This window comes from Mauremys reevesii, linkage group 7 (genome assembly GCF_016161935.1).
Source record: "Mauremys reevesii isolate NIE-2019 linkage group 7, ASM1616193v1, whole genome shotgun sequence".
Lineage (NCBI taxonomy): Eukaryota > Metazoa > Chordata > Testudines > Geoemydidae > Mauremys > Mauremys reevesii.
Window position 1 is genome coordinate 3726612 of NC_052629.1, and position 23702 is coordinate 3750313.

General features: G+C 51.0%; 1 protein-coding gene across 3 annotated transcripts in view; it reads right to left on the bottom strand.

Moving 5' to 3' along the window:
• The window catches only part of SEMA4G (semaphorin 4G), a 99025-nt gene extending 80491 nt beyond the window's left edge, over nucleotides 1–18534 (bottom strand). For all 3 annotated transcript variants that reach the window (XR_005583049.1, XR_005583046.1, XM_039482457.1), the window contains exon 1: nucleotides 18445–18534. The gene's annotated coding sequence lies outside the window, so the exon portion shown is untranslated. The remainder of the gene's footprint in view (nucleotides 1–18444) is intronic.
• Between the last annotated feature and the right edge of the window lie 5168 nt (nucleotides 18535–23702).

A 23702-nucleotide genomic window follows, 5' to 3' on the forward strand; every position in this document is an offset into this window, starting at 1 on the left:
AAGCGTATTGCCTCAGGCCAGACTAGGATAGCCCAGAAACCGCTAGACTCAGCCTTCTTATTTAGAACACTAAGAGCTATGGAATGGAATAAGTTTTAAGAGAACCCACATTTGTCACCTGTTCCATTAGAAGCCCATCTGAGCTCCTACCATCCCTCCATTCCCCCCTGCCCCCACAGGTTCCCTGTTGTCATCCTCCCATCCCGTCTATTTTAGGGACTCCCTGCAACCCTCTCGCTCTGTCTCATGCCAGGGGATCTGTGTGCCCCATTCCCACCACCATTCTTATTCTCCTAGATGCCAAGGCCAGAAGAGACCAGTGGGAGCATCTAGCCTGACTCCCGGTATGGCACAGGCCAGAGACCTGCCCCAAAATAATCCCTAGAGCAGAGCTTTTAGAAAAACATCCCGTCTTGATTTCAAAATCCAGCGACGGAGAACCCACCATGACCCTTGGTAAATTGTTAGTCACTCTCACCGTTAAAAACGTACCTCTTATTTCCAGTCTGAATTTGTCTAGCTTCAACTTCCAGCCAATGGATTGTGCTACACCTTTCTCTGGTGGACTGAAGAACCCATTATTAAATATTAGTTCCCCATGTAGATACTTACAGACTAACCAAGTCAACCCTTAACCTTCTCTTTGTTACGCTAAATAGATTGAGCTCTTTAAAGCTATCACTATAAGGCAGGTTTTCCAATCCTTTAATCATTCTCATGACTCTTCTCTGAACCCTCTCCAATTGCTCAACACCCTTCTTGAACTGTGGGCACCAGAAGTGGACACAGTCTTCCAGGAGCAATAGCACCAGTGTCAAATATAAAGGTAAAATGACCGTTTTACTCCTACTCAAGATCCCCCTGTTTATGCATCCAAGGGTCATATTAGTTCTTTTGGCCACAGTGTCGCACTAGGAGCGCATGTTCGGCTGATTCTCCAACACGACCCCCATATCTTTTTCAGAGTCACTGCTTCCAAGGTCAGAGTCCCCCATCCTGTAAGTATGGCCAAGATTCTTTGTTCCTAGATGTATACATTTAGTCAGATTAAAATACACAGTTTGCTTGCGCCCAGTTTATCAAGCGATCCAGATCGCTCTGAATCAGTGACCTGTCCTCTTCATTATTTACCACTCCCCCAATTTGTGAGTCATTTGCAAACTTTATTAGTGATGTCATGTTTTCTTCTAGGTCATTGACAAAAATGTTAAATAGCGTAGGACCAAGAACCAATCCCTGCGAGACCCCACTGCTTGCAGACAATTCCCCATTTACAATTACATTTTGAGACCTATCAATCAGCCAGTTTTAAATCCATGTAATGTGTATTCTGTTAATTTGACAGCATTCTAGCTTTTTTATCACGTCACACACTACCTGGGGTCATGCAGTTTACCCTTTGTAAAAACTGGCACAACATTGGCTTTCACCCAGTCTTCTGGAACTTCCTCAGTACTCCAAGACTTATTGAAAATCAACATTAATGGTCCAACAAGCTCCTCTGACAGCTCTTTAAAAACTCTTGGATGCCAGTTATCTGGACCTGTTGCTTTAAAAATGTCTGACTTTAGTGGCTTCTGTTTAACATCCTCCACAGATACTATTGGAATGGAAAGAGTGTTATCATCACCACAGGATGAGACCATATCATCTGTTTTTTCACCAAATACAGAACAGAAACATTTATTGAACATTTCTGCCTTTTCTGCATTATTATTATTAATTCTACCATTTCCCTCTAGTAATGGACAAATACCATTGTCAGGATTCTTATTGCTCCTGATATATTCAAAAAAACTCCTTATTGTCCTTAACTGTGCTGGCCATAGATGTCTCCTTGTGTGCCTTTGCTTCCCTTATCAATGTTCTACAATTCCTAACTTCTGATTTATATTCCTTACTATCAAATTCCCCTTTCTTCCATTTGTTATATATTATTCTTCTTTCGTTCTCTTCCAGGGTGTCAACACTTTTAGGTTCTATTGGGAGTATCGGCAAGGCTAAAAGGAGAGGTTGTTATGTGGGAATGTGCTAATGGTTGCCATCAACCAATAATTACAGAGGTGGCAGAAGCCAAAAGCTCTGCTAGCCAAATGCCAGGGGCTCCTCTGGATGTCCCCCATTTTCTACTTTCACTTCCCCCGCCCTCCAAAAAAAGTCATTAGAGTTCTGGCCATTGATGCCTGGAACATTCCCTTAAATTTTGGAATTAACTGGATGTGGCATTCAAAAGTTATTGCATTACAAGCAGAGAAATGCCATCAAGCCGAGTGTAAAGCCTCACAAGGCCAGCCAGCTACGCAGCTTCATTCATTAAGTATATACGCAAGCTCCTACAATCAGAGGGAATGCTCCCTACTGGAAAACAGCCTCCCACACCACTGTTATTAGCATATGTGACATTGACTCAAATCAAACACAACCTGCCCATGCACAGCGTCCGCCCACAATGGGAACTCTTGGTACTGTTCTTTCCGACAGTCACTGCAAAAATACATACCTGAAGACAGATGTCCTATGAGGGGCTGTGAATTACATTCTGACGGCTAACCAGCTTATTTTTCCATTAACTCTAAAGCAAGCAAGACTTGCCCCAAGCGGCTTTTCCATTCCCCAGAACTCCATCACTGTGGACTAAAATGCTAACGGTCACAGATCACTTTAAAATGGCAGATCTATAACGCAGGGATCAGCGGGTGGTAGAACATTCCTCTACGTTAGCAAGCCAGTCTAATGTTAGAGTCCGTGAGTTATTGCCCTCCCTGGGAGTTGCTGTTTAGGTTAGATTCACACTTGAGGACCTACATCATATCGCCGGGACCAGAATTAATATTCTAGTAGCACCCAGATGCCTCAGAGATTGGGCTAGGTGCTGTGTAGACACAGAGTGGGAGATGGTCCTTGCTTACAGTCCAAACAGCCAGAGGCGGGAATATGATCTCATTTACAGATGGGAAATGGAGGTGTAGGATTAAGTGACATGTGAAAGCGACTCCCAATCTCCTAAATCCCACTCCAGCACCTTGATCACCAGGCTACCCTTGGAGAGGCGGTGATTCCCAGTAGATCTAGCACTCATTGGCCTTCCCACCCCCCTAGTTACTTGGAACCATGGGTAATTCTATGTGTGGTATTGCTTAACTAGAGATGACCCTACAGCGGCAGTCTGGCTCAGTGGTCAGCGTGGTGGCAGCCAGGCCAGGGACCAGAGGTCGGAGCTGGAGCCAGGAGTCAAGAGTGGAGTCGGAACAAGGCACGGGTAGGGCTGGAGCAGGCAAAGGCATGCGGAGTCTGTCACCACTATCAGGCAGGGGACAGGTCCATGCCAGGAAGTGACACTGGGCAGACTCAGCTGCTACGTCTCCTGCAAGGCTTATATACCTGTCCTGAGAGTCACCAGATCTGCTCCTGGCTTGCAGATTGGCTCCAGAGCCTAGCACATCACCACATGTGGCTCTCGTTCAGGGATGACCAATCACCTCATATCTATCTTGCGTAGCTCACTTCATTTTTCCAGTAAAAGTGTTTTTTTACTTGGACGGCAGCGCTGGACTGTGGAACTCCAACACCCAAACCTGCCCACGTTCAGAGGCCAGAAGCACTGAATCAATCAATCATAGAATCACAGAATCTCAGGCTTGGAAGGGACCTCAGGAGGTCATCTAGTCCCACCCACTGCTCAAAGCAGGACCAGCCCCAACCAATCCCCACTGATATCAAGTCAGCCAATGTGCACCCGAGAATTAGCTTAAGGGCTTCTCCAACCCAGCTTGGAGGCTTATTTGAAACCAGAGCCAGCTCCCCCTTTCTAGCATTAGTTTAAAAAAAAAGAGGATAGTCCAGAGGAAAACGTCAGGTCCCATCTTCTATTCTCTGTGTTACATAGCGGCTCAAGCCATTCTTCAGGGACTTTCTATGAGCAACATCTTCTAAGTTAAGAAAAACAGGCTAAACGTTTTTTTTAAAAGTACATAAGATGCGGAAGGACAGTGAGGTGCCACTCTGCGCCTTCAGCTCCTCCTTAACAAACCCAACGAATGCCAGACTCAGCAGCTGTAGTGAGAGCTGCAAGTTACTGAGTCGCCCCAGCATTTCAGGGAATTATACTTGCATTGTAGAACTGTGTGAAGATTGGCAGAGTTGGGTCTCTGATGTTCCCTCATGTCCCTGATCTCTGACTCTGAAAGATCAGCACCGGGGTGAAGTCTCAGAAGATCCGCTCTGCCAAGCTCTCTGCACTAATCAAATGCAATTATACTCCCTTGAAACGCTGCCGTGCCTTCTGCCTTATCTCGCACGGCTCTCCCTGTGTCAACAGATGAATGCTCTTTATCCTCCAGTACATGCGAGCAAATACATTGGAATTATGCACACATCTCTTCTGTATTAAGAGTCGTGAAAGCGCTAACAAAATACAAACCAGAATAGCAGGAGACTACAAGATAGTACATTCAAAGGCGGCAACATACAAGTGCTCAAAAACACTTCCATGCTAATACGGCTAAAACGAAAAGTCCCGTCTTCTTTCATTGCATCACTCACGCAAGTTTGGTCACACTTTAGACTCAGGGTATCATACGCAGAGTTGGTAGTGCCACCTCTGGTTAAAGCTGCCCAACACTTTGCACTATAAGACCCAGTTTTCAGTTGCTTGTAACTTTCCTAAACTTAAATCCTTCAGGCTGATATGCCCCGTGCCCCTGTGATGGGCGGGGTCTCGATGACCCCAGAGGTCGCTTCCAGGCTGTGTCCCACGTCCGCAACTCAGGCAGAATTATTTTTTGAAAGTTGCAGCTAAATATATTTTGCCCATGCAAAAAATAAATAATTCTTCCCCGTGTTTTCTTGAGAAGCTCTGGTGCCTCTGCTTTGGAGCAAGGACTTGAAACCTGGCAGCGGGGGAGGTGTCACCCTGGTGCCAGGGACGTGTCTTTTGCCAACCCTGTGAAAATTCATGCAAATCTGGCCAAATTATAAGCCCGGGGAGGGGGAAGCCACAGGCGGACTCTCGATTCACACACACTAGGACAGACTTGTTAAAGTTTGGCAGCTAAATTCTCCCAAGATGCCATCTGCACTGAGCATGCTCTAGCCCCTCACGGCTCCTACGTGCAACTGGACTGCACATACGCCATCCCCACAGAGCAACTGAGCATGCTCCGTCCCAGGGCCGCAGGGGCTGAGCAGGACTTTCCCTGCAATTGCTCCTCTCGCTGCCGGTGGCCACTGTGGCATTGGGCACGAGAACGGAGGTCAGGGGGACTGTCTACTCTCATGCTTCCCCTTCTGGCATCCAGGCAACGAGGAGGAGACAGAGGAAGCACCTGATTCAAATGCAGAGGATGAAGAAGTGGGAGGAAGGGTTTGCAGGAGCTAGAAGACGGGGAGCAGGAGCCAGGATGGGTGAGAGTGGGTAGGAGGAGAGAGAGCTGGGGGACACAGACAGGGTTTGGGGTGGAAGTGTAACCACTAGAGCACACTCCCCCTCCAAAACCTAGAATTGTACCCAAAGTCCTGAATCTCTCCATTCCTCTGCTGTCAGCAAACATTTGTGACGCCCACCGGCAAAGTGTGTGTCTCATTCCCCTCTGCGGAGAGGATGACAGCCTACTACTGCTATTATTATTCCATTAGCTCAAGCGGCAGACGTCTGTGCTGTGGATCAAAAGCTCTTGACCAAGCTGGGGGTCAATATGGTTCCAGATGAATTTGGGGCTTTTAAAAATAAAACTTAGAAAACCATCAAAGAAACCTGAATTAACAGATTGACGCTGTCTTAACATTCCGGCATTCCAAAGCTCAACACCGCCAGTTCTGAGCTTCATTCAGCCCCCTGGGCACATGCGTTACGACACAGTCTTTAATTACATGAGCACAGACTATTACCCCCTGACAGGACCCTGCCTCATTCAGTAACTGAAGAGTTAGTCGCTATTTTTTCTCCATCTTCCTCGTTCCGTGTGTGGCCCCAGGCCTGTTTTAAGCCCAGCTCTTCTAAACCCTGCACTGAGTACAAGATTAACAACTTCCTCCTGGGGCGTTTTTCTGATGCTCTCTCACCATGGCATCCGAGTGCTTTACAAACAGGCATTCATCTTCATCCCACACCCGAGAGCAGGGGGGATTATTACCCTTCTGTTAAAGATGGGGAACTGAAGCACAGAGATTAAGGCCAAGCATCCACTAATTTGGGGTGCCCACTCTGGGACAACAAGGCCATTGTTTTCCAGAGTCCCTAGCGTGGTCACAGCACATGAGTTCAAAGGACAGCTCCTTCTGCCTCCGCTGCGGCTGTGAGTGCTCAGCACTTCTGCAAATCCAGCCCCACGTGATTCGTGCTGAGCACCCAGAAAATGAGGAACACACAGTTAGTGGCCACCTGGGAAAAGCTGAGTTTCTGCGACTTGCCCGGCATGACATAAGAACTCGGTGGCAGAGGCAGGAAAAGAATCCAATTCGCCAGGGCAGCATTCAGCTGCCTTACCCCAGAGACCATCTTCATTCATTACACACCTTCTAACCTCTGCAACAAACCATCGGGATCCTAACACGGGCGGTCAGGACCAGGGGCAAACCTGGGTCTGGGAGTAGCAGAGGAGTTCGTAGTCAGGTTCCAGGCCAGGGCAGATACCAAGGGTCAGACTCTGAGTTAGGTTTCAGGGTTCAGGTCAGGAGGCAAAGTCCAAATCAAACTGAGGTCAAAGCCAGGAGTTTGGAAGCAGGAATAATCATGGCACCATCAGCAGAGCCACGCCGGAGGCGGGACACTTCATGGAACGCCCCGTGGGTTTACTTAGGGCAGGGAGCCAATCAGGAGCCAGGAGGCTGCTGTCTGTCAAATCCTTGAGGTGGAACGTCCCATGGTCTGTGTCCACAGCGGATCCCGGAAGGTGCAGCGTAAGCAGATTATAGCTGCTGCTGGGTGGCACAATGGAGCTGCCAGCTGGCCAGCAGCTCTTCAGGCCCAGGGTCTAGACCCGCGGGGCCTTATGCAAAAGAGGCACAGGTCCTGCACAGGTAGCCTCCTTCGCTACCCAGCCCTGACTCGTCCCCAGAGCAGATCCCCACTAAAGGGGGAGAGGGAATAGTATTCTACCTAATGCATGTGCCCAAGAGGGGGCTGAATTAGGGTTGCATAGGGGCCATCTTAAACCTGCCACATCCTCACATTGCAGCCTGAACGGTCTTCTGAGCAGTTTATACAAAATTAACCCATTTATAGGCCTTCTATTAATCATCTGCTCCAGGCGGCTTATAAACCTCTGTCAGAGAAACCAACGCCTGTAACACGCTTATATTGTCATCCGCATTATCTTAGCGGCTAGAAGCCCCAGTCACGGACTATATAATTAGCCCCTTACAACTGCAGCCTTCCTAGACAGCGTGTGGCCCACAACTCACTCATCTCAGGGTGAACAGGTAGCAGGTACCCAAAGGCTGGTTTTTGGGAGAGAGCAGCAGGAAGGAAAGAGGGGGAATATGGTGGCTTCAGGATCCAATGGCACATCCCAGCCTAAGAGACGAGCTGGGGGAACTATATTGAGGAAGGGGGTGGAGGAGGGAGAAGGAAGCCTGCTGCTGACTATGGAGGAGGGAGCGTCCTAGGGCAGTGAGCGTACAGGGATCTTGCTCGGCCTCTGGGGGATGGGCACGGACGGAGCCAGCACTGTCAGGTGAGCTCACTGGGAATTCGTCAATGAAATGTTTTTTCACAGGAAAATGCGGATTGGTCAAAAACAAAGGGTTTTTTTACGGGAGAGGGCCTGGTCTGGTGACATCCCTGTTTGGGGGACAGGGGGGGGAGCTTCAAAATTGCCAGCGCATCCTGTTTGGGCATTTCTCCAAACGAAACGTCCTTTTCGGTTCAAAGCGGCTTTTCGTTTGGAAATGTGAGATAAGTTATAGGAAAAAAAGGTCGAAATCAAAACGTTTTCATTGACCCGATGCAAAATATTCGAGAGGGAGGGAGGGTGTTGCAGTTTGTGAAAAGGTGCAAGATTTTGACTAATTCGGGCCAGGAAAAGTGTTCAAAATAGTGAAAAATTTCCCAGGACAAGAAAATGGTTTTCTGCCCAGTTCTAACGCCATGACAGTTACGGCGCCTAGGGAGTAAGTCTACTAAATGAGCCCAGGACACCTCCCTTGTGCAGAGCCAGGGGGAGCTTTGCTGTGCTGGTTTTCTCTGGAAGCCATCAGAGCCTCGTGTTAAACTTGCAGCAGTCAGATAGGCAGGGAAAGGCGAGTGCACTCACACCCTCCCACAACCGACCGTTGCTGGGCAGCGGGTGACTGGGAGGAGCGGGTGGATCACGTATTAAAGCACCAACAGGAGCCATCTAGGGTTGAGGGGAAGACACTTTCCCCCCATTCTTACCTGGAAAATGGCTCGGAATGTGCCATGCAAAAAAAACCCCAGGAAGGGATGGCCAAATAGGAGAAGATACAGAGACATGCAGAACGTCTTCCAATAAATCAGAGCCCCACTCCTTCCAAACAGCTCCCTTGCTCTCCACTTCCCTGCACAAAACCTGGAAGAAGGGACCTGAGAGAACCAGGAACACATCAGCCCTTCATTAATCAGGGAGATGGTACAACAGGAACAGGCCAGAGCGGTCCACTGCATCAAACGGAGCAAAATCAGCACCCAAGCCGAGACCTGGCTGCTGCAGGGAGCTTGAAAGCTTTAAAACCAGGACACACCACTCGATCCATTGTCTACAGCCAAGCTCTAAGATACAACTGCATTTGCTCCAACCCCGCAGACAGAGACAAACACCTACAAGATCTCTATCAAGCGTTCTTACAACTACAATACCCACCTGCTGAAGTGAAGAAACAGACTGACAGAGCCAGAAGAGTACCCAGAAGTCACCTACTCCAGGACAGGCCCAACAAAGAAAGTAACAGAACGCCACTAGCCGTCACCTACAGCCCCCAACTAAAACCTCTCCAGCGCATCATCAAGGATCTACAACCTATCCTGAAGGACGATCCCTCACTCTCATAGATCTTGGGAGACAGACCAGTCCTCGCTTACAGGCAGCCCCCCAACCTGAAGCAAATATTCGCCAGCAACCACACACCACACAACAAAAACACTAACCCAGGAGCCTATCCCTGCAATAAACCCTGTTGCCAACTCTGTCCACATATCTATTCAAGTGATACCATCACTGGACCTAATCACATCAGCCACGCCATCAGGGGCACGTTCACCTGCACATCTACCCATGTGATATATGCCATCATGTGCCAGCAATGCCCCTCTGCCATGTACATTGGCCAAACCAGACAGTCTCTATGCAAAAGAATAAATGGACACAAATCTGATATCAGGAATCATAACACTCAAAAACCAGTGGAATAACACTTCAACCTCTCTGGCCACTCAGTAACAGACCTGAAGGTGGCAATTTTGCAACAGAAAGACTTCAAAAACAGACTCCAACGAGAAACTGCTGAGCTTGAATTAATATGCAAACTAGATACCATTAACTCTGGCTTGAATAGAGACTGGGAATGGCTGAGTCATTACACTACTCGAATCTATTTCCTTATGATAACTATCCTTACACCTCTTGTCAACTGTATGTAATTGACCACCTTGATTACCACTACAAACATTTTTTTCCTGCTGATAATAGGTCATCTTAATTAATTAGCCTCTTAGAGCTGGTATGGCATCTTCTCTGTACGTATATATATATATACTCGTATAATATGTTCCATTCTATGCGTCCGAAGAAGTGGGCTGTAGCTCACGAAAGCTTATGCTCAGATAAATTTGTTAGTCTCTAAGGTGCCACAAGTGCTCCTGTTCTTAAAACCAGGAGTTGCCCATGTAACACCCTCTTTGATTGTTAAGAATGGGGAACAAATTCAAAATCTAATCTGGGTTGTATATTTGCGCAGTGTCCCTTTAACCTGCCCCCTCAGAACAGGCACGTCTGGAGTGCAAACAGCGTCTCATGTTCTGATCCTGCACACGTCAGGAGAGAAGAAGCGGGAGGGAGGTGAACTTACTGGGAAGCAGAAAAACAAAGTGATGGATGACAGCACAGGCACTCAGTACTTCAAAACAGATCTCTCAGCGTTCCCATTTTTAAAAAGCCAACAAGAACCAAGGGATGGATTAATATGTATTGCGTCCAAGGAAGGGAGCAGTAAATCCGTATGATTTCTAGCTGAAGGATCACACTCAGAAATGGTAACAACAAAGAGACACTGTCGACCAATAAAACTCTTCCTTGCCTTTGTTACTCAGCACTGTCCACTCTTGTGGTTTTATTACCAATCTCACAATATGTTTTTTGAATCCCCAGCTGCTGGAGTCGCATTATTCCATTAGAATCGCTGCTTTCATTTTAAAAACATATTTTTTCTAGCCCTCACAGTTGCAGAGAAAAGCATGAACGTGTGAAACTTTAATAGTTCAAAACCCAGAAGCAAATAAATCCCAGATTGCTCTTTGAAAATCTCATGATTTTCAAGACAGTCTCCTGATTTTTGGGCCCTGACTCATGCTTTTCAAACGCACTTGGCAAAACTGATTACTGATAAAACCGCGTTTTTGGTAACGTTCTCTCTCCACTCTTCGTCCTGCTTGCTTTTTGCATCTCACTCAGTTTGGACAGTAGAATTAGATCAAAGTCCATTCCACTTTTAGACAGTTTTAATAACAAGCTCTTGGAGGGCAGAAATCCACACAGGAACCATTCTCCATCGGCTGTGTAATGGCAATGCCTTAGTGTCTCAAGGCTTCTCATGGGATGCTGACTAACGGTGAACTTCGGACAAGCATTCTTCATCCATTTAGAGACACTTGGTCTGCTGGCACTTTCTCCGCAGAGCACCAGTCTTTGGCTTATGGACAGTAACTACATTAGCCACCGGCCATCAATCAGTAGTGGAGACAGCTTGGTTCTCAAGTGAATTTCCTGGGTTTTAGGTATGTGTCACAGAAGTTAAAAGGGGAGGGTTACTCTACATTAGGTTATCATAACTGATTACATCTGTGCCTTGCACACTCGTTACAGTTTCACAGTGTTTAAGGTCAGAAGGGATCACATTAGATCAGTTCCCTCCATGGTCTTGGCCGTTCACACCAGCTGATTTTCAGCCCTCCCAGACAGTTGTTAGATTTCCCCTACACCCACACACTCCTTTCCAAATGGTCAGTCAGCTCATAAAGGGCACCCAGCTCACTGTGACACAGACCCAAAGATCAGCATCTCCACTCCTCTACGGAAAACTGGTGATTAGTCAAACAGACGCTATTTGTCTGGCAAAAGGGAGCGGAAGTATCTGCTAGATTTAAGGCCAAAAGCTGATCTAGCTCATTACCTCCCTAATCTGGAGAGGGAATAAATTAGTGAATTGCTAGAATCAGGAAGAACATCTCATGCCAATGCATCAGGCTCAGAAAGTGAAATGTCCAGAGTCATACTCAGAGCCCAATCTCCAGAGCTTCTCGTTATCTGCCTTCAGCAGCTCCAGGAGTATTCCTAGTCCCATGGCTGAGAATTGTCCAGGGACATTAATGAGAGCTGGGGCCAGCATATTGTGCACTCCGGGCTATAAACTGGCTTCTAGTATATCCCTGTTTCCCCCCCACGCTTCAGGATTTGACACGCTCAGACCCCTCTGGCTGGAGCTCCTCTCCAACTGCTACAGAGTGGAAGAAGAGCCGCATGGGTCCGCTGGTTCTGTTTGTTCAGCTGTCTTCAGTTTCCAGCAGCTCTCGCTCCATCACTCCAATAACTAACAGCCAACTTGCAACATCCCGCGGCCCCAGACAACGGAGCCCACAGACTCCTTCCTGCCAGCAAGCGTAGCCCCGCTCCAGAGTCAGTCGCACCTCAGAGCAACAGCTGATGGGACATGCTAGAAAGAGGCAGATGTTCAGCCCAGGGCTTGAACGTAGATGCACAAGTGACGACAAGCCTGGGGACACCTGAGACGCAGTTGGTGCTCCCAGAAAACAGGTACGGGACATAAATCCTTCCTCCCACCCCTGGACTTCTGCCCCCTCACTTCTCTGGTGTTAGGGATTTGATTTTGACTCCTTCAGGGCAAACCTCAAGGGGGCTCTGGGCTTGACAGAGAGGGGCACAAGGAGAGGCAGGAGGGCCGGGTGCTGTGGAAGAAGCCAGTATTGATACACCAGGCCTCTGTCCAGGAGTCTCTCCACCAGCCTGCACGGGGTAACTGGCCCCTGTCTCTCCCTGGGAGGCAGCAGCAGCAGGTAGCTAGCTCAGAACGGAGGCGGTGAGCACGTGGGATTTCCTGCCACACAACCGGAAAGCAGCGCCATCCTGAAGGCCTCAGGGATGTGGGTGGGCAGTGGTCCCTCTTTCAGAACTTGTGGGGAGAGACAGGCAGGCTCGCATTCATTCAGCAGGGGAAGCCAAATGCCAAGTTTACCTGGCTCCTGTCTCTCAACTCTGGGGTAAAAAACCCCTATCCCTCACCAGGACAATTCGCATCAGTTAGCTGCACAATGGAGGGTTTGCTGGAAGCTGTTTAGCTTTGCAAGACACTCCCATGAAAGGACACGTACAAGCAATTTCCACGAATCTTCTCTTTTATTTATTAATCAGAAACCCAAACAAAGCAGCCCTGTGCTAGTTCTGTGGTCTGAGGACGACCAGCGATCTGCGGAGCCTTCCTACCTTAGGTCTGCACAGTGACACGCCAGACGGCCAGGGGTGGGGGGAGGACCTTTTACCAGAAAGGACAAAAGGACAGACGTGCTAGGGCGTATGAGAACCTGAAAGTGAAACTGGCAAAGCAGAGGGCTTGATTCGGATCTCACCCCCGGGGAAATCGTCGAGCTTCAAGACGTTATGTGAGAGGCGATTCAGAGCTCAGTTTTCATCATCCAAGGTTCTGGGTAACCCAGAGAAATGCAATTTTTATCATGAGAGTTTTCGTTCACAGGAGAGGTGTTCTCCCCATACTGCTCCCCAGTTTTCCCCTCAAATGCTTTGGCTGGTTTTTTTCCTTGCAATGTACACACAGGGGATGTCTTCGCTGCACAGAGTTAGACGCAGGTGCCAACCAGCCAAGTTGAGCCTGCAAGAAGCCACGTGACAACGCCAGCACATGTGACCGTGTCCTCACTTGTGCTGCGCTCCCCTGTGTGTACCGCTAGGACTTCTGGGGGCACATCCCAGGGTGCTCTGAGCTGCGGTGAGATGAGCCGCTCCGATTCCTTCCCACCAAATCGTGGAAGAACTTGTCTGACCTCCTGGGCACATGGCGGGACCTGTGGGCAGGCACTGGCAGACTGGCAGCCCAGGGATGGTTTAGCCTGTGTGCTTGCTGCAAAGTAGGCAGATAACCAGCCCCACTGAAAGTGGAACCCGGGCCCTAACCCCGCTCCCGCAGCTGGCCAGGGTTTAACTCACCACTCTCCGGTGAGAGTTTTGCATGTGGACTGGAGAGGGCTGAGAGGCAACAACCAAAAAGAGCCCAAGCGAACTCTGCAGTGAAGACAGACCCATCGGGGTCGGTCCATTTCCCCAAGCAACTCCACGTCTCTGCTACCCTGGGCCATCTGTCCAAGCGAGAGGGAATCCCAGTAACCAACTCAAATGGGAGAGCAGCACAACAGACCAATCCAGCTGTGACCTTAGTGAGCACAATGCCCACTGAGCTTAGCCGGATTTGCTCCCACTCGCACCAAGTTCATCCGTGGCCCCATTACCTTAGAGACCAGGAACAGGGCATAAATATCCCCAGACTGAGTCAGATTCCAGCACACCACGGCAGCCCATCCAAACCCTGCTCAGAGAGGCATGCTCTCCCTTTAAAGTCAGCACCAGGGGGTTGGAGATAAAATTCAGAAGGAAAGGAAGCAACCAACCCCTCAAATGTGAAGTAGGTTTGGAAAGACCATGCGTGGGGCTGGGAAATGATCATTGCCACAGCCGATCTACGCAGGAGCTAACGCCAGGCTGACCGTGTTCAGGCAAAGTTTCCCGGCAGCGTGCATTTGTCTTCTCTTTCAAACAAAGCCGTGCAGTGCATCATAACCTGCTGGATGCGACCTGCAGTTAAGGCTTTGTGGTGCAAGGGCTTTATTTTCAGGTTAGAAGCAGAAGCGTAATTTTAGAGTTACCCTGAGAAGAAAAAGGGGCCCCAAACGTAAAGAGACTCATTACAAGTTATTTACATTGACAAGTTCCCCTGCTGTTGTTAGCAATACCTCAGACTTCAAGAGTTTTCCACTATTTATAGATCCATTCTGCTTGTCCCCAGCCGTGCTCTTTGTGACAGGCTGCATTTCACTGGGTTCGAACAATGAAAGCCCATTTAAGTCAGTTTCGTGTGCGTTTCATGCCAGTTTTACTTCTGGTTTCTTTGTGCCACAAGGTTTGGGTTTCAAAAACCCTTACTGGCAACCTGCTTACGTGGACCCCCCATCGCCACAGTACCAGAGCGCCTCACAGACAGGCGTGGATTTATCCTCACAACAGCACTGTGAGGTAGGATGTACTTGCCCCATTTTACAGATGGGAAACTGAGGCTCAGAAAGGCTAAGTGACTCTTTAAAGGTCCCACAGGAAGTGTTTGTCAGGGCCGGGAATTGAACCAAACTGTCTAGATCCAGTGCTTTAACCCCAAGACTGAATCATCTCCCCTTTATTTATTCAAAGATACATTTTCTTTAAAAAAGCCAATGAAAACAGTTGTTAGAAGCATTTTTATTGGCTTCAAGTTGACTAAAACCTTGTTTATTTTTCCCCCATAGCTTAACTTTCAGCTGATGTCCCCTTTCACTCAGCTTTCAGAATGAATATTAGAAGCAAATTACTTCTACCTTGGATAAAAGAATACTAGCGCTGCACAGCACTTTGTCCCATCCAAAGTGATTCGCACATACACAGCTTTGTATAGGACCTACATTAAAAGCACAGTCTTGCTTGCCCCTAGAAGTCCCAGTAGGCACATCAGGTATTGTAATTCTGCTGAAGCCCTTTCTCTCGCTCGCTCTTTCTTTTTTAAGAGACAAACTAGAGCAAAGCCTAAGTCCAATAGCTGATTTCTGTTCTGGGCATCATCTTATTACAAGGCTGCCTGAATGCTCAGCTTGAAGGTTTTATTTTCATGTTAGCTGCAGGGTTGGGACTGGGAGGTCCACGGGGGGGAAAAGAGAGGAAAGAGAATTTATTCAGAAAATTGACATGCAGATGATTCCACCATGACCTTGTTACAGCAGAGTCCTAGCACTGGTAAAATATGACGAGGGGTCGCAAAGCAGCAAGAGTAACAAAAATAGAAATTCTAATCTCACAGATTTCCAAAGCAAGTAACAGGGCAACGAGGAGCCAGCGAGCTGCACCCTACCTTCAAGCCAAACACACACACACCCCTAATATTTTACACAGGGTTTTCAACACAAGAGGAAGGGCAGCAAAGCAGATTGGAAGCCAAACTCAGCTTTCTCCCCCGACTATTTTATCCACGGGGGCTGGATAGAAACACACACTCTCTGATAGTTTAAGCAGATACCAAGTCTTTGGGGGGACTCTCTGCTATTTGAATTCTACAGCAGCTTTCACTCAATCAGCTCACACAGCTTTACAAAGCACTAGTGAGAAACTGTTCTTCTCTGCACCTTAAGCTACAGCAGATACACCACAAGTTGCATCAAACCGTCAATTTCAGCCTCCCTGGTAAACTCCAGAAACCCAGGGGAGAGCTTCTCCCTCCCCACCCCTCACACAGCCCAGCCCATCCAGCTGACCTTAACCCCAGCTCCCGTGCTGGGATCCTTACCTGAGCTGCTGATACAGATGCTCCATGCATAGTTATGAAGTAAGGTAATGCACCTATAAGCAGCTATTCCCCTCCAGAGCACAGACTAGACAGCAATTATTTCAAGGGCTCCTGGTTGTTTTTCCCACCATTCAGTCTGTCACAATCGCTGAATAAATCTCACAGCTACAAGAACCCATTACATTCCTAAAGGGAAGGGAACCATTCGAATGGACTTTTAAAAAAAAACCCTCAATGCTACACAAATCCCTCATTTCCAACGGGCTAGAAACACGTTTTCCAGACACGAGAAGCCCCTAAGTCACTAAACCAAAATTCAGGACCACAACAAACACTGGTTCTCTGCCCTCCCCAGAGCAACCATGCCAAGATGAGCAGAGATCCACTGTGTTAAACATGGCACCGTAACACACCAGAAGGAAGTGTGGCCACAATAGAACCCCACAGCCCTGATTCAGCAAAGCACTTCAGCCCAGGTTCAAGTTTAAGACCTACCAAAGTCACTAAGAGTTGGGCCTTTATTCAGGGCAACCTTTAAGCTCCTGGTTAAGAGAAGGTGAAGGGGGAACATTAAGGACCCTGTCTGGGAGGGCAGCCACTTTCCAGCGAGCACAGAAAAATGGCATCGTCGTTAATAATAATTTCCCTGCCTCTGGGGGAACCTGCACTCCTCATCCTTGTTGGACAGTTTCTTTGTCTTGCAAGACTATTTTTGTCGGCAGCAGAAGAGGCGTCTCCTGGTTACCCCGCTTTCAAGCTCGTGTTCTGAAAGGCCCCGCCGAGCGCAGGGCGCAGTGGGGACGAGGAGGGGGCCAGCGAAGGAAATTTGTCCTGCACATGTGAAAGATCCCTGCATCACACGCAGCCCAGCACTCAGGGAAGGGGGAGAAGGGAAAGTGCCCAGCTGGCAGAGAAAAACAACTGCATTCCAGCATCACAATCCCATCAGCTGCATCCCTCTCCAGCCCCCAGCCCAAGTGTCACTGGCCTGCAATTTGTCATGAATCTGAACCCCCCGAGCCTCACAGCCAGCCCCCCTAAGGGGCTCCAGTCTTCAATCCAGGTGACTCCCCAAATCACCCCCTCCCCCGTCCATGAGGGCACTCATGTGGGTGGGGAGGCGAAGAAGGCATCAATATCCCATTGGATTTCACCCACGCACTGAATGTTTCCTGAGCTACCGACACCAAAACCTGGCCATCCCCATACATACCCCCTGCGCCTCCCAGCCCATCCCCATCCACCACACTCCCTGACCCATAACACCCCCCAGGCACCCCACCCCACCATGCCCCCAGGACCAGACACTGGCGTCTCCCACTTTACAGTATGTCTCCTACTCCCCCTGCACACCAGAACCTGCTCCTCTAAACCCACTCCCACATCATGCACCCCCAAGATCCTGGCCTCCAGCACGTTACACCTGTTCCCCTAAATCCAGCCCCACCCACAGCCCCCAACATGCCACTCTTCCAGACCCCTGCCCACCAAATTCCTCCTAGACACCCCCTTATCTCTCTCACTCCCAGGATATTACCTCTGCCCTGTACACCCCTGGATCCTCTGGCTATACCCGCCCCCATCCTACTCCTGCCCCATACCCTCCATCCTCCCCCTATATCTCTGCCTCCCGGATCCTACCCCCCAGACCCTGATGGATGTTACCTCTGTCCCATAACCCCTGAATACCCTCACGCTCCAATCCTGCCCCCCAGACTCCCATAGCTCCCCAGATCCTTCCCCTATTCCCCTGGCCACTGATCCTGCCCTCCCAACCCCCGTGGCCCCATAGTTCCCCAGATTCTCCCTATATCCCGCCCCCCAATCCTATCTCCCAGCCCCCATGGTCCTGTAGCCTCTCAGATCCTCACCCACACCCCCACTCTCCAATCCTGCTCCCCGGATCCTCCCCCTATAATCCCACCCCCGATCTTGCCCCCCAACCCACATGGCACTGTGGCCCTCCAGATCCTCCCCCTATACCCCATCCCCTAATCCTGCCCCACAGACCTCCATAGCTCCCCAGATCCTTCCCCTGGCCATTGAGCTGCCCTCCAGTCCCCATGGCCCAAAGCCCCACAGATTTTCCCTATACCCCCCACTCCTGCCTCCCAGATCCTTGCCCATACTCCCAGCCCTCAATCCTGCCCCCCAACCCCCATGGCCCTGTAGCTCGTCCCCCTACACCCCACCCCCTAATCCTGCCCCCCAACCCCCATAGCTCCCCAGCCATACCCCACCCTCGATCCTGCCCCAACCCCCATGGACCCATAGCTCTCCAGATGGTCCCCTACACCCCACCCCTAATCCTGCCCCCAACCCCCATAGCTCCCCAGCCATACCCCACCCTCGATCCTGCCCCCCAACCCCAAGGCCCCATAGCTCTCCAGATGGTCCCCTACACCCCACCCCTAATCCTGCCCCCAACCCCATAGCTCCCCAGCCATACCCCACCCTCGATCCTGCCCCCAACCCCATGGCCCCATAGCTCTCCAGATGGTCCCCTACACCCCACCCCTAATCCTGCCCCCAGGCCCCATAGCTCCCCGGATCCCGGGCCATACCCCACCCCGATCCTGCCCCCAACCCCAGATCCACCCCTGCTCCCAACCCGCCTGAGTCTCCCCACACCCCGCCCCGGCCCGGCTCTGCCGCACTTGCCTGTGGCGCTGCCCGCGGTCCCGGCTCGGGCTGGCGGGGGCTCGCTGCGCACCGGGGCCGGGCGGCGGGGCCGGCGCAGGTTCCTTCTGCCGGAGCCGAGTGAGCAGCAGCCGCTGCCGCGCGCCGCGGAGCCGGGCACCGCGGCGCCACCTCGCGGCCGCTGCCGGGCACGGGCTGCGGGCGGGATCCCCGGGGGCCCCCGGCCATGGGGGGGCTGGCTGTGGGGCTCGGGGGGGCTGAGGGGCTCCTGGGAATGGGGGGTGGAGGCCCCAGGGGGGGCTGGCTGTGGGGCTCGGGGGGCTGAGGGGCTCCTGCGAATGGGGGTGGAGGCCCCATGGGGGGGCTGGCTGTGGGGCTCGGGGGGGCTGAGGGGCTCCTGCGAATGGGGGTGGAGGCCCCATGGGGGGCTAGCTGTGGGGCTCTGAGGGGCTGAGGGGCTCCTGGGAATGGGGGGTGGAGGCCCCACGGGGGGCTGGCTGTGGGGTGCGGGGGGGCTGATGGGGTGGGACCCCAGGGGCTCCGGGCAGTGGAGGAGTGGGGGAATGTATGGGGAGCTTGGGAGTCCAAGGGTTCTTAGCTATTGAGGTTGGGGGTCCTTGGGCCCCGGGGCCCCTGGCTGTGGGGCAGGGGGACCCCCACAGGTGGGTCTGGCCCTGGGGAACTGAGGAGGGGGCCCCCTGATGCTGGGAAGCTGAGGTTCTTCTGGCTGTGGGGCTCCCTGATGGGGCTGGAGTGGGCAAGGAGGGGAGTCAGAGCTCTGACCGCAGGGAGGCTGGGATTCCCCCAGAGGCTGGAGTAGCTGGGGTCCCCATGGGGACAGGCTGTGCCCCTGCCTGGAGGCTGATGATGGGGCAGGACCATGAGGCCATGGGCGTTCAATGCATCCATGCCAAGGACCCCCTCTTCTCCAGACTGGGCCAATGGGTTTATTGCAGTGGCAGGAATTCCCCCCGTCACCCGTTCAGCCCAAACGGAGAGCGTTTTTTAATGACCATTTGGGGACTTTTAAAAAAAAATAAAAGTAAAGGGAATTTCAAGATAAAATGTCATTTCAAGCTGGCAAAGCAAAACTTGGCTTTTCCCTTCCCAGGGACCGACTTGGCGGACGTTTTGGTGTTACCGAATCTGCATTTTTCACCGAAAGGCATTTCGGGCGAAACATTTCACCCTGCTCTACTATTTGGGGAGAAGGAGCCCGCTACATTCATCTCTGGAGCAGGTACAGGCCAGAGATCGAAGGCCGGAAAGAAGCATCATGATCATTTAGTCCAGCCTCCTGCATAACACAGGCTGAGAACGTCCCCCAGTGCCGGCAGCGCAAGCCCCAGCCAGCGTGTGTCTGGGCAGAGGGGTGAAAGGGGGGTTCAGACTGCACGGCCCATCCAGCTCCTGGTGACCAAGGCTGACACATTTGTGCCTGTTTCTGCAGGTGTAGTGGCCGTCCTCACTTGTAACTATAGAGAGGAAGTTTCCAGCTAGAAAGCCAGGCGCTGAATTGATTCACCTCCTGTTCCCTCTCAATCAGCCCCTGTAGACCAGTCCCGCAGCCCTCTGAGCCATTTTTGTTCCTCTGCTCTGAATTCCCTCTGTGCATTTCTGGTAACTGAGGGCCTGCCGTGACCAGCCTAGTCCAGGTGCAGTTGCACCAGAGCCATATAGGTTATGCACTAAAAGCCCTGCAGCATGACCACGGCTAGCTCGGCTCACCTGACTCGGGCTTGCGGGGCTCAGGTTGCAGGGCTATAAAATAGCAGAGGAGACGTTCCTCTGCACTGCTGTTTTTGGCCCTGCAAGCCTGAGTCAATTGAGCTGGGCTCCGAGACTCGGGCCATGCCTACCCTAGAGCGCTTACCCGCTGCAGCTGTAAGATCTCCCATGTGGCCGCTCCATGCTAGTGTCGACATCGCCTCGGTGCCGTGGGCTTGTGGCCATAGCCATAGAGATGGGTCTATTAATTCCCCATCCTGCAATGCCTCTGCGTAGACTCCCCCCCAGACCCAGTTGTGTTGGTCCCTTCTTGCTGCCATATCACGTTGCAAACCTGTGTCCGATTTGCTGTCTGCTACCACCCCTAGGTCTCGTTCAGCATCTCTGCTTCCCACTTTACCTGCCTGCTAAATAGCTGAATGTCAGATTATTTTGCATTTACCCTAAAGGGGTTGGACAAGATGACCTGGGAGGCACCTTCCAGTCCTACTTCTCTATGGTTCTAGAGGGAATCTTGTTTCTTTCATCAAGGCCAATGGGGGGTGGAAGCCGGTACAAATTACCGGGGCCCGGCAGTCCAGAAGGGGGCCCAAGGCCCGGCTTCCCCAGCTTCGTTGGCCCTGTTTAGCTGGTCCGCTCTTGCTGGGGGGCCCGAAAAAATTTTTCACCAGGGCCCGAACCCGCCCTGGCTTTCATTACCTGGCTGTGTTTCCAGTCTCTCTGGAGACCTTAGTAGCCTATCTTTGTCCTCAGTGGCATTTGCAGCTCCTCCCAGTTTAATATCAGTTGCTAGTTTCATTCCTAGGTTTACTTCCTCGTCCCAATTATTTAATCAAATCCAACCCAGCCCAGATCCCTGCTGCACCTAGATCCCGCCCTTCGTTCCAGGCACTGGAAGTCAACTCACAGATCAGAAACAAAGACTCTGTTTGATTACCACATTCGGAGCCAAGTTCAGTTGAATTAATCTCACGTGTACAACTGAGATCCTGTAGTGCTTTACTACGACCAGATCCAGTGTATGCCATGGGAGCATAGAAATGTGGGGCCCTCAAGAGACCATCTAATCCAGCCCTTACTGCCTGGCCTAGACCTAAACCATCCTTGCAGGCATTTGTTGAACCTGTTCTCCAAGGATGGGGATTCCACAACCTCCCAGTTCCAGTGCTTAACTAGCCTCAGATCGCCTGCTTCCCCCTCAGCTAGCAGTCTTCTGAATCCTATCGGAGGAACGGCCAGGTTTGGCTGGCGACTGACAACTGCTATAAAGGCTGCTCTCTTTTATAAAACCCTGCTGTTCCTTTCTGGACCCTGATCGATATGTCCCCCATTGTTTACAGGTGATGGGAGTTAGATCTCTGGGAGCGGCCCTGCTGTGGGGTATTTACTACGCGTCCATTACAGGAGCACTGGGCTGGCCCTTCAGCATGGGGCTCTTCCTAACGCTAAACAATGCAACCGCAGCTGTTCCTTAGCAGGAGCTTTCTGCATCTCCTGCAAGCACCAGGCAGCTATCAGCAGTGCCCTGCTCTCAGGGGATGGGCAGAGTTGGCATTTGTGATGTCACGCTTGGCCGAAGCCCAAATTTAAAAATTCTGCAGGTGGAGCTGCTGTGGATGCAGGAGAATTGCAGTTCTGCCTCTCCAGCCTGCTGGTGCAGTTTCAATTAGAATCAGCAAACATCTTCTGGACTCTAGACAGATCGGTTATTTCTCTGGTTCGGTTCTAGACATGGAGTCCTGACCGCTCTCGCTGACTTCACTGGAACCACCTGTGGTATTTAAGATGCTAGAATCCAGCCATCACCTCGAGTGAGGGAGACCGACCAACACTCAATTGTTATGGGGCTGTTCAACTGCGGGAAGGCGTCACACATCCTGCTGCCCTCCAGACCCGGCAAAGCAACTGTTCTATGCCAGCCACCTCGTGGGAAGGCTGGTCCATTCCCCCGAGTCTAACCAGCAGCATTGCCTCCATCACGCTGAGTTCTTAGATCCTGGCGCGGGCGCCTTTGGCCTCACGCAAACGAGATTTGCTCTTTCACCGGTTAGCGTCCCCCAGATGGATTCCTGAGCCGGTGCCCGAGCTCGGTGCCAGGTTACCCCCTGCTGCTGGAGGTGCCCTAGATCTGAGGTCTCCAACCACGTGTTCACTGGAGAGCCGGCAGCATTTTTCAGGAGAGTAAGGATGTTAGCCTCAGAGGATGTTAGTCCTATTCTCCTGGGTGGCTGCATTCTGGCTCCTGAAATTCCCCTCCATTTCAAGGGCAGATTAGCATTTCCTGTTGAGCTAGACTGAGTGTACCTGCCTTCCCTCCCACTCCACTGGAAGCCGGGAAGTACGACACCTACACACTACAGGCTGATGCAAGGCCTTAGAGATTCAGATAGGAATCAAACCCGAACAGGGTCAAACTGGAATGACCAAGTCACGGCTGTTAGTCTCAATGCGGGAATCACTGGGCGAGAGTCTCTGGCCTGTGCTATGCAGTAGGTCAGGATAGATTATCATAATGATCCCTTCTGGCCTATAAAATCTTCTCTCCATCAGGCTGGTGTAACGTGCTCCATGTCTGACCCATCAATGCTATTGTTTCCAATGGCTGGGATACTCTTTACTGCCTGCTACATAGCATTGCAGCGAGCCAGGTCTGGCCACTGCATAGATTCCTGGGCTGATTATTCCCATTAGCCAGGCCACAGGGAGGGAGAAGCAGCTGATGCAGAATTGCAGTAGCCCTTCTTTTATAAAATTCCTCTTGCCCTCTGTGAAATCCTCCCTTGGCGTTTCTTGGCTCACTGTGAATATCCTAGGATGGGATGTCAGTCACCAGAAGCAGTGTTGCATTTCACTGCATTTGCAATGTCACCGGGCAACACAGGCGAGGACACCCTCAGTGAAATAAGAAATGCTTCTTTTTTTTTTAAATCTTGACAATATGAGACACTTTTCTGGGCTAAGAATGCCTGTGTCTGGCTAGTGGGGAAGTTAGCACAGAAATTTGGACTTTACCGTAATCATCATTTGTTCTAGGCAGCTGTTTAAAGCAGAGTGCAATTTTCTACCCCAGCAGCAGCGGCATTTTAGTAATGGGAGAATCCATTCCTATCAAATTTGTACAGTGCTTTGGGATAGCAGATGCTCTTGGAGGACGTTCCAGGCAGTATGGATCTGGAAGGGGATCTCAGTGTGGAGTGGCCATTAGAATCATAGACTATCAGGGTTGGAAGGGACTGCAGGAGGTATCTAGTCCAACCCCCTGCTCAATGCAGGACTAATCCTCAGACAGTTTTTTACCCCAGTTGCCTAAATGGCCCCCTCAAGGATTGAGCTCACAACCCTGGGTTTAGCAGGCTAATGCTCAAACCACTGAGCTCTCCCTCCTTTTGACCCATCAGAGACTCTCCTTGATCTGTGAAGCTTCTGCCTCTGGCTCCACATCTGTTCTCTTTAGATCAGCTCCCAGTCCATGGCTCGAACCCCATTGCGCCACGTAGCCTGATGCAGCTTGGCTCATGCCAGCCGGACGGGTATCTGTGCCAGGCATCTTC